Raw genomic sequence first — 12,361 nt, forward strand, 5'->3', positions numbered from 1 at the left:
GGTGTTGTCCCCTTTCTTTATTTTCACTTTTGCTGCCTTTGCCTTTGGTGTCAAATCCAAAAAAACTCACCGTCAAGACCAACATCAAGGAGCTTATGGCCTATGTTTTCTTCTAGAAATTTTATGTTTTCAGGTCTTACATTCAAGCCTTTAATCCATTTTGAGTTCATTTTTTATATGGTGTAAGATAGTAATGTAGTTTCATGCCTTTGCATATGGCTGTCCATTTATTAAAGAGTCTGTCTTTTTCCCATTTTATATTCTTGGCTCCTTTGTCATAAATTAAATTTTTTTTATTATGTTAATCACCATACATTACATCATTAGTTTTTGATGTAGTGTTCCATGATTCATTGTTTGCGTATAACGCCCAGTGCTCCATGCAGTACGTGCCCTCTTTAATACCCATCACCAGGCTAACCCATCCCCCACCCCCCTCCCCTCTAGAACCCTCAGTTTGTTTTTCAGAGTCCATAGTCTCTCATGGTTCATCTCCCCCTCCAATTTCCCCCCCTTCATCTTTGTCATAAATTAGATGACCATATTTTATTTTATTTTATTTTTTTTTTTTATTTTATTTTTTAAATTTTTTTATTGTTATGTTAATCCCCATACATTACATCATTAGTTTTAGATATAGTGTTCCATGATTCATTGTTTGTGCATAACACCCAGTGCTCCATGCAGAACGTGCCCTCCTCAATACCCATCACCAGGCTAACCCATCCTCCCAACCCCCTCCCCTCTAGAACCCTCAGTTTGTTTTTCAGAGTCCATCGTCTCTCATGGTTCTTCTCCCCCTCCGATTTCCCCCCCTTCATTCTTCCCCTCCTGCTACATTCTTCTTCTTCTTTTTTTCTTTCTTAACATATATTGCATTATTTGTTTCAGAGGTACAGATCTGAGATTCAACAGTCCTGCACAATTCACAGCGCTTACCAGAACACATACCCTCCCCAGTGTCCATCACCCAGTCACCCCATCCCTCCCACCCCACCCCCCACTCCAGCAAGCCTCAGTTTGTTTCCTGAGATTAAGAATTCCTCATATCAGTGAGGTCATATGATACATGACTTTCTCTGTTTGACTTATTTCGCTCAGCATAATACCCTCCAGTTCCATCCACGTCGTTGCAAATGGCAAGATCTCATTCCTTTTGATGGCTGCATAATATTCCATTGTATATATATACCACATCTTCTTTATCCATTCATCTGTTGATGGACATCTTGGCTCTTTCCACAGTTTGGCTATTGTGGACATTGCTCCTATAAACATCGGGGTGCACGTAGCCTTTCGGGTCCCTACTTTTGTATCTTTGGGGTAAATACCCAGTAGTGCAATTGCTGGATCATATGGTAGCTCTATTTTCAACTTTTTGAGGAACCTCCATACTGTTTTCCAGAGTGGCTGCACCAGCTTGCATTCCCACCAACAGTGTAGGAGGGTTCCCCTTTCTCCGCATCCCCGCCAACATCTGTCATTTCCTGACTTGTTAATTTTAGCCATTCTGACTGGTGTGAGGTGGTAAATTAGATGACCATATATGCATGGGTTTATTTCTGGGCAGTCTATTCTATTCCATTGATTAATGTGTCTATTTTTTAATGCCATTATCATACTGTTTTGATTACAATAGCTTTGTAACATAGTTTGAAACTAGAGACCATGATGCCTCCAGCTTTGTTCTTCTTTCTCAAGATTGCTTTTGGCTATTCAGCCGTAAAATTTTTGCTTTTGGTAGTCAGTAAAGATATTAAGAAATAAAAAAAACACAATATTTTATCTTTACCCATACGTGGTAGGCTAAATAATGGTTCCATCATAGATATCCTAATCCCCAGATACTGTGACTATGTAACTACGTGGCAAAAGGGAATCTGCAGATGTGATTAAGTTAAAGATCTTTGAGATGGGGAGATTATTCTGAAATATCTGGTTTGGCCTAATGTAATCACAAGGGTCCTTGTAAGAGGGAGGAGAGAGGATAATAAAGAAAAGACAATGTGTTCATGGAAGCAGAGGAGAAGAGATTAGAATGGTATGGCTATAGACAAGGAATGCAGCAGCCTCTAGAAGCTAAAAAAGGCAAATACCCAGTATGACCACAATAGCCAAACTATGGAAGGAGCCAAGATGTCCATCAACAGATGAATGGATAAAGAAGATGTGGTATATATATATATATACAATGGAATATTATGCAGCCATCAAAAAACCCTGAAATCTTGCCATTTGCAATGACGTGGATGAAACTAGAGGGTATTATGCTGAGCGAAATAAGTCAAACAGAGAAAGACATGTATCATATGACCTCACTGATATGAGGAATTCTTAATCTCAGGAAACAAACTGAGGGTTGCTGGAGTGGTGGGGGGTGGGAGGGATGGGGTGACTGGGTGATGGACACTGGGGAGGGTATGTGCTATGGTGAGCGCTGTGAATTGTACAGATGAATCACAGACTGTACCTCTGAACAAATAATACATTATATGTTAAAAAAAAAAAAGAAGATAGTAGGAAGGGAAAAATGAAGGGGGGGAAATCGGAGAGGGAGACAAACCATGAGAGACTATGGACTCTGAAAAAAAAATTGAGGGTTCTAGAGGGGAGGGGCAGTGGGGGGATGGGTTAGCCCAGTGATGGGTATTAAGGAGGGTACGTATTGCATGGAGCACTAGGTGTTATATGCAAACAACGAATCATGGAACACTACATCTAAAACTAATGATGTAATGTATGGTGATTAATATAATAAAATAAAATTTAAAAAAAGAAGCATAAAAAAAAAGAAGCTAAAAAAGGCAAGGAACAAAATCTTTTCAATAGATTCCAGAAGGAAAGTAATTCTGTCAACATCTTGATTTTGAGACTTTTGATCTCCAAAACTGTAAGATAATACACTTATATTGTTTTAAGCCCATAAGCTTGTGATAATTTATAACAACAGCAACAGTGGACTAACAGACCACATATTTACCATCTCTGGTGTTCTTTTTTTGTCTTGTATGTCCAAGTGTCCAAATATGTTATCATTTCCCTTCACCCTGAAGAACCTTAGCTTTCTTTGATAGTGTAGATCTGATAATAGAATTTTTTCTCAGCTTTTGTTTCTATGAAAAGGAATTTATTCCACCATTGATACTGAAAGGTATTTTCAGTGGATATGGAATTCTAGTTGACAGTTTTTCCCAGGGCTTTGAAGATGCCATTATATTGTTTTCTTGTGTCTTTTTCAGAGAAGTCTTGTATATATTTTGGTATACTTGTTTCTAGGAGTCTTAACAATTTTAATATTAATGTAAATGGTATTTTAACATCAGTTTATCCATTGGCTTCTGCTAGCATATAGAAAGATAACTGATTTGGATTTTGTATATTGAAGACATTGTAAAATTCACTATTTCTTAAATTTTGTCATCTAAAAATATTTTTTCTTCTTTCCAATCTTTAATATACTTCCTTTTTCTTTGACTTATAGCAATGGATAGAACACCTTAAATAAAATACTGAAGAAACATGATGATAGCTTATATGCTTCTCTTGCTAAAAGGTAACAAAATGTTAGAGGAAGTGTTAAAATTTTCACCATTAAGCATGATGTTATTTCTCCCTCTCTCTTTTGATAGATATCTTTTATTGATTTTATCATTTTTTTTTGCATTCATTGAGTTGATCATTTAGTTTTTATGTTTTTAATGTGGTGGATCACATTGGTCTTCCGTCCTTCCTTCCTTCCTTCTTTCCTTCCTCCCTTCCTTCCTTCCTTCTTTCCTTCCTTCCTTCCTCTCCTCTTTCCTTCCTTCCTTCCCTCTTTCCTTCCTCCCTTCCTTCCTTCCTTCTTTCCTTCCTCCCTTCCTTCCTCCCTTCTTTCCTCCCTCCATCTCTTCCTTCCTACCTTCCTTCTTTCTTTTTTTTTTTTTTTTTAAAGATTTTATTTATTTATTTGACAGAGAGAGGCACAGCGAGAAAGGGAACACAAGCAGGGGGAGTGGGAGAGGGAGAAGCAGGCTTCCCGCCGAGCAGGGAGCCCGATGTGGGGCTTGATCCCAGGACCCTGAGATCATGACCTGAGCCGAAGGCAGACACTTAACGACTGAGCCACCCAGGCGCCCCCCTTCTTTCTTTTGAAAAGGAGAGGGGGGAGAGAGGCAGAGGGAGAGAGAGAATCTTAAGCAGTCTCCACACCTAGCACAGAGCCCAACACAGGGCTCAATCTCACATGACCTGAGCCAAAATCAAGAGTTGGATGTTTAACTGAATGAGTCACCCAGATGCCCCCACATTGATTTATTTTCAAATGTTAATCTAACTTTGCATTTCTGGAATTAGTCATGAGGTATCATTCTTTCTATTTGTTTTTCTCACAGTATTCTATATTTTATTTGCTAATATGTATATTAGGATTTTTACATCTATGGTCATGAGAGATTTTGGTCTGTAATCTTCTTTTCTTGTAAGATCCTGGTAGAGTTTTAGGATCAATGATATACTATCCTCACAATGGGTTGGGAGGTATTACCTTCTTTTTCTATTCTCTGGTAGAAATTTGCATAACGTCTCCAAATATGATTGTAGATTTCTTTTTCTTTTTAATTTCGTCAATTTTTATTGTCTTATTTTGAAGTCACATTAATAGGTGAATAGATATTTAGGATTATTATACATTATGTTGAACTAAACCTTTTATTGTTATGCAGTGTCTCTTTCTAATAAAAATCTCTGATAATTTTTGCTTTAAAGACTACTCTGTATAATAATTAATATAGCCTTCTTTTTGGTTGGTGTTCACAAGAAATATCCTTTTTTCCAACTTCTTCTTAGACCTGTCTTTATTTAAAGTATGTTTTTAAAATAAATAACAGTGGTGGAAGATGGGGATCCAATTTTATTGTTCTGCATGTTGTGTATCTAGTTTTCCCAGCACCATTTGTTGGAAAGACTATCCTTTCCCAACTGGGTATTCTTGACTCCCTTGTTGAATATTGGCTGACCATAAATTCAGTGATTTAATTCCAGGCTCTCAATTCTGTTCCATGGGTTTGTATGCCAGTACCATACAGTTTTGATTACTATAGTTTTGTAGTATAGTTTGATATCAGGAGGTGTGATGCCTCCAGCTTTGTTATTTCTCAAGTGACTCAGAGACAATGGTACCTCCTTACTGACCCTCCTTCTTTTGGCAAATAAAACCGTTATCTCTAGAGTTGCTACAAACATCTAACTTACCAAGAACGTTGAACGCCTCTTCTCTACCATTACTGCAAGGACTCCTGAGAAGATAAACTGGAAACAAAAATCATGTTTATTAATACCCAGTCATTATGTTTATATATAAAGAGTAAGAGAATTCTGGAATGCTATAACATGAAGAATACCATCTTAATTCTTTAGTGGGACCGTTGAGAAAATCATTCAGAAAATAAATCAAAGGTTCCATAGTACAGAGATGGGGAAGTCATGAAGTCTCTGTTCAGTAATGTAACACATGCATTGGAAATGGAAGTAGGGGCACCTCAAGTTGACTTCATAGGGCAAAAGGAGTGTCAAATTTTATTTAGATTTTTGTCAGTAATAATTTATTGATCCCATAAGGTGAATTACAAGAAAATATATCCAGTTAATGAATTTACTAATAGACAATGTTCTATCTTGGTGATTTCACATGCAAGTACTTTTAATATAATGTTTAAAATATTTTAGTAATGGAAAATATAATTCAGAAAATATTTAAGTTTCGTTTTACATATTTAAACATAAGATCACATAATGTCTTCCATGAGTAGATTGTTCTGAAGCCTTCCATCATTTCCTAAAACTTGTTAGAAACATGACAAGGTGTATCAGAAATTTATTTTTTTCATTGGTGCAACTTTATGCATGCATGGAAACTTCCTACAATTTTAAAAAAATAACTATTGAGTTAGTAGTAAAGGGAAGGAATGTTCTTTCCAGAGAAATGGGGCCATTAACATGTCAATACTAAGTAGCCTTTTGGGGTCTGGAGGATCCAAATTTGAATTCTTTGCACTTTACTTCCTATGTGACTTAGGAGGAATTACCTACCCTATCATTAGTTTTGCTTTTTTCATTGGTAAAATGGGGATTTGTATTTTCTACCTTTCTGTGTTACTGTGCTGTTGTAATAATTACATATAGAGGAATTCACTGAATGATTTATAGCTAGCTTTGTCCTACTAGCTTGCACCTAAGGCTCAGAACTATATTTTCCAGAATTCCCTTCCTTATGTGGTCCCTGAAAGTATTGTAATACTCCAAACTGGAAGCAACCTAAATGTCCATCCATTAGATTACTTAAACATAGTAGATTAATATAATGGAATGTTAATCAGCAATAATAATGAATGAATGATTGCTGTATCAATAACAAGGTTGGGGCTTCCAATCCTAAATTGAGCAAAGAAGCCAGATACAAAATAATACATACTATATTATTCTACTTATATAAAGTTTAAAAACACTTAAGAGTAATATATCTGAAGTCAGGTTAATGGTTAGGGTAGGAGGGAGAAAGAAGGGACATGAGAGGGACTTCTGAGATGCTAGAATTTTGCTAATTTTTTTTGACCTGGGTGTTGATACACTGATTTATTAATTTTGGGATAATTGAGATGTACAATTATAATTTTAGATTTTTGTGTATGTATGTTTTATTTATATGTTAAAAAATTTAAAAACAGGATAACAAACAATAGCACCTAACTCACAAAAATTCTCTCCAACAGCCTTAGATAATTCAGAAAATTAATATAGATTCTAATGTACTAAATCTAATTCACTGTCAGCAACTTTCTTTTGGAATATCTTACATTCAGTGGCAAAACTTAGAATTTTTTCTCTCATTAAAATTTTGATTCAATGTTTTAATAACTCCAGGCACGTATTAGTGATCTAATGTCTTTGTGATTGTAATATTATTTGAGATATTAATACAATTGACTCATCTGTTCTTCACTTAGAACCTACATATTTGGTACTTTTAAAATTGAATTAAGGCCCTCATTTTTGTTATCTGAATTATGGTGGCCTCCTAGGTTTCTCAAATCTAATCTCTTACTACTCATAGAATGATGACTAAAACAATCTAACCATGGCACTATCTTCAGTCAGAATACTACTGTTCAGGGCTGTCCAATAGAAATATGATGCAAGGAATATACGTAATTTTAAGTTTTCCAATACACACTAAGAAAAGTAAAAAGAAATAAGTGTTGGCAAGGATGTGGAGAAAAGGGAATCTTTGTGCATTGTTAGTATGAATGTAAATTGGTACAGCCTCTGTGGAAAATTGTATGGAGGTTTCTAAAAAAATAAAAAATGGAAATACCATAGAATGCAGTAATTCCACTACTTGGTATTTACACATAGAAAACAAAAACACCAATTTGAAAAGATATATGCACCTTTATTTTTACTGCAGCATTATTTACAATAGCCAAGATATGAAAGCAACCCAAGTATTCACTGATACATGAATAAAGAAGATGTGCACACACACACACACACACACACACACACACACAAATGGAATATTACTCCACCATAAAAAAGAATGAAATTTTGCCATTTGTGACAACATGGATGGATATAGAGGGTATTATGCTAAGTGAAATAAGTCATACTGAGAAAGACACATAGATATGATTATACTTATATGTGGAATCTAAAAAACAAAAGGAACAAACAAAAAACCAAACAGACTCTTAATACAGAGAACAAACTGGTGGTTGCCAGAGGGGAGTTGGGTGGGGGATGGGCAAAATAGATGAAGGAGATTAAAAGGCACAAACTTCCAGTTATAAAATAAATAAGCCACAAAGATGAAAAGTGCAGCATAGGGAATATAGCCAATAATACTGTAATGATGTTGCATGGTGACAGATGGTGACTACACTTATGGTGAGCACTAAGTAATGTATAGAACAAATCAATATGTTGTACACATGAAACGAATATAACATTTTATGTCAATTATATTCCACTAATAAAAAATGAAGAGAATTACAAAAGTGTAAAAAAATTGCAATAAAACGATTATGTTCCAAAGATTTAACTTTACACAAATATAACAAGAAATAAAAGTAAAATTACAAAAGTAAATATAAACATGTGAAATTTATTTTAATAATTTGTTTTATATAACCCTATAGATCCAAAATATTGTCATTTCAACATAGAATCAGTTCAAAATTATTCTATATTTTACATTCTTTTTATGCATATTAAGTTTTTGAACTCTGGTGTATATTTTACATTACAGCCCTTCTCAGGGTGGTTTAGCCCCATTTTGAGTGCTCAGTAGTTACCTGTGACCAGTGGCTGCTATACTTGACAGTGCAGCTCTAGTCCTGGGTCATCTTCTCTATTTCCACCCACTTCCTTGGTGATTTCAACCAGTTTTATGGGTTTCAAACATCTGCTTGCCAGGGACTCCCAAGCTCCTATCTGAAGCCTAGCTCTTTCTTCTGAACTCTAGATTCCATATCTAACAAGCTACTCAAGATCTCCAGCTGAATATTAAATAGATATCTCAAACTCAACAGGTTCAAAACAAACTCATTATCTTCCCTGAAAACCAGGTCTACCCACAGTCTTCCCTGTATCAGTTGATGACAGTCCATTCTTTCTATTAGCTTAAATCCAAACTTGAGCATTCCCCTTAACTTCTTTCTCTTATATTCCACACCAATCCATCAAGACATTCAATTAACTCTTAAAATTATGTTATTTTTAACCACCCTCACTACTACCAACCCTGTTTGAGTCTCATCAGGATTTCTTCAGGAGCTTTCTAAAAGGTCTCCTTGGCCCCCTTCATTATCTTTTCAACCTAGCAGCCAAAGGGATCCTTTTAAAACTTAAACCAGCTTATTTAACTCTGTTCATCAAACACTACAGTAAGTCCAATTTCACATACACTAAAAAGCCAAATCCTTACAGTGGCTCTTGGAGTCTATGTTATTTGGCCCCATTATTTTTCTGACCTCTTTTTTGCTACTCTTGTTCTTTCTCACTCGGCTTCGGCAATCCTGGCCATACTTTTTTAAGGAGCATTGCAGGCACGTCAGTCGTTGAAGACTTTGTTCTGGCTGTTTCCTGTCCTAGAATGTTCTCCACATTTGGCAAAACCTCACTTTTTCGAACATTTGCTCAAATATCACTGTGGTATTTTGAATTATTGGCCACAATTCTTTACTTCCAGGCAGTAACATATTTCCATAATCTTGCCATGGTCTCATGGTGGTTGGACTGTATTTCTCTGTCCCTCAACTTACAACTTGGCCATTTTATTTTCTTTGGCTAAGATGTTAGCAGATGTGAGCCAAGCCAGCTTGAAATGTTCTTGTGTGATTAGGCTTGTCCTCTTGTGTTCCTGCCTTTTACTGTGAGAATATGCCTTCAGGAGTCGGTAGTCTAAAGAGGATGTTACATATGGAATAGATCTGTATCTGACCTGTAGCTTCAGCCAAGCCTGATTGGTACCAGCCTAGATAACCTGAATTTCTGCCAGCTTACAGATGCATGATTAAGAAATAAATACACTTGGGGTGCCTGGGTGGCTCAGTCAGTTAAGCATCTAACTCTTGATTTCAGCTCAGGTCATGATCTCAGGGTCCTGAGACTGAGCCCCGTGTTGGGCTCCATGTTCAGTGTGGAGTCTGCTTGAGATTCTCCCACTCCCTCTCCCTCTGCCTCTCCCCCTTCTGTGCTCTCTGTCTAAAATAAATAAATAAATAAATAAATAAATAAATAAATAATCTTTAAAAGAAACTTAAAAAAAAGAAAAAATAGAGTTGACCCTTGAACAAGTTGGGTTTGAACTATGCAGGTCCACTTACACATGGATTTTTTTGGATAAGTATAGTACAGTACTGTAAATATATTTTCTCTTCCTTATTATTTTCTTAATATTTTCTTTTCTCTAGCTTACTTTATTGAAAGGATACTTTATTGAAAGGATATGAATATGATACATATGCAAAGTACATGTTAATTGACTGTTTATGTTACTGGTAAGTCTTCTGGTCAATAGTAAGCTATTAGTTAAGTTTTGGGGGAGTCAAAAGTTATACGAAAAAAGAAAAAGATTTTCTTTTTTTTTCCCTTGAGTATAGTTGACACACAATGTTACATTAGTTTCAGGTGTACAACATAATTATTTGATAACTTTATACAATATGCTATGTTTACAAGTCGTAGCTACCATCTGTCACCATACATCTCTACTACAATAATACTGACCACATTCCTCATGCTGTGCCTTTTATTCCCATGATTTATTCATTCCATAACTGGAAGCTTGTATCTCCCACTCTCCTTCACCCATCTTTCCCTCCCCCCAACCCTCTCCCCTCTGGCAACTATCAGTTTGTTCTCTGTATTTATAGGTCTGAGCCTGTTTTTTGTTTGTTTATTCATTTTTTTTTAGATTCCACTTATGAATGAAATCATATGGTATTTGTCTTTCTTTGTCTGACTTATTTCACTTAGCATTATACCCTCCAGGTCCATCCATGCTGTCTTATATGGCATGTTCTCATTCCTTTTTATGGTTGCATAATATTTCTGTGTGTGTGTGTGTATGTGTGTGTACCACATCTTCCTTATCCATTCATTTATTGATGGACACTTAAGTTGCTTCCATATCTTGGCTATTATAAATAATGCTTCAGTAAATATAGGGGTGATTATATCTTTTTGGATCAGTGTATTTGTTTTCTTTGGGTAAATATCCAATAGTGGAATTATTGGATCATATGGTATTTCTATTTTTAAATTTTTGAGGGACCTCCATGCTATTTTTCACAGTGGCTGTACCAATTTACATTCCCACCAACAATGCTCAATGGTCCCTTTTTATCCACATCCTCGTTAACACTTGTTATTTCCTATCTTTTTTATTTTAGCCATTTTAACACCTGTAAGGTGATACCTCATTGTGGTTTTGATTTGTATTTCCCTGATGATTAGTGATGTTGAGCATCTTTTCATGTGTCTGTTGGCCATGTGTATGGCTTCTTTGGGCAAATGTTGTAACCGAATTGCTTGTTTTTTTGGTGTTGAGTTGTGTAAGTTCTTTATATATTTTGGATATTAACCCCTATCAGATATATCATTTGCAAATATCTTCTCCCATTCAGTAGGTTGTCGTTTAGTTTTTTTTTTTTTTTTTTAGATTTTATTTATTTATTTGAGACAGAGAGAATGAGAGAGAGAGAGAGAGCACATGAGAGGGGTGAGGGTCATAGGGAGAAGCAGGCTCCCTGCCGAGCAGGGAGCCCGATGTGGGACTCGATCCAGGGACTCCAGGATCATGACCTGAGCCGAAGGCAGTCGCTTAACCAACTGAACCACCCAGGCGCCCGATTGTCGTTTAGTTTTGTTGATGGTTTCCTTTGCTGTGAAAAACTTCTTATTTTGATATAGTCTGAATAATTTATTTTTGTTTTTGTTTCCCTTGCCTTGGGAAACATATCTAGAAAAATGTTGCTAGAGCTAATGTCAGAGAAATAACTGCCTATGCTCTCTTCTAGGATTTTTATGGTTTCAGGTCTCACATTTAGTTTTTTAATCCATTTTGAGTTTATTTTTAAAAAGTGGTCTAGCTTCATTCTTCTACATGTAGCTGTCCAGTTTTTCCAGCATCATTTATTAAAGAGACTGTCTTTTCCTCATTGTATATTTTACCTCCTTTGCCACAGATTAATTGGCCATATAATCATGGGTCTATTTCTGGGCTCTCTATTCTGTTCCATTGATCTATGTGTCTATTTTTGTCCTGGTATCATACTGTTTTGATTACTACAGCTTTGTGGTTTATTTTGAAATCTGGAACTGTGATACCTCCAGCTTTGTTTTTCTTTCTCAGGATTGCTTTGGCTATTCAGGATCTTTTGTGGTTTCATACAAATGTTAGTATTACTTATTTCTAGTTTTGTAAAAACTGCTGTTGGTATTTTGGTAGGGATGAAATTGAATCTCTAGATTACACTGAATCTATAGACATTTTAACAATATTGATTCCTCCAGTCCATGAGCACAGTATATCTTTCCATTTGTTTGTGTTGTCTTCAATTTCTTTCATCAATGCTTTATAGTTTTCAGAGTACAGGTCTTTCACCGCTTTGGTTGAGTTATTCCTAGGTTTTTGTTTTTGTTTTTTGGTGCAATAATAAATGGTATTGTTTTCTTAATTTCTCTTTCTGCTACTTTGTTATTAGTATATAGAAATGCTACTGATTTCTGGGTATTAACTTTGTATCCTGTAAGTGTACTGAATTCATTTATTACTTCTAGTAGTTTTTGGTGGAGTCTTTAAAAATTTTCTATGTATAGGATC

This window comes from Halichoerus grypus, chromosome 11 (genome assembly GCF_964656455.1).
Source record: "Halichoerus grypus chromosome 11, mHalGry1.hap1.1, whole genome shotgun sequence".
Classification (NCBI taxonomy): domain Eukaryota; kingdom Metazoa; phylum Chordata; class Mammalia; order Carnivora; family Phocidae; genus Halichoerus; species Halichoerus grypus.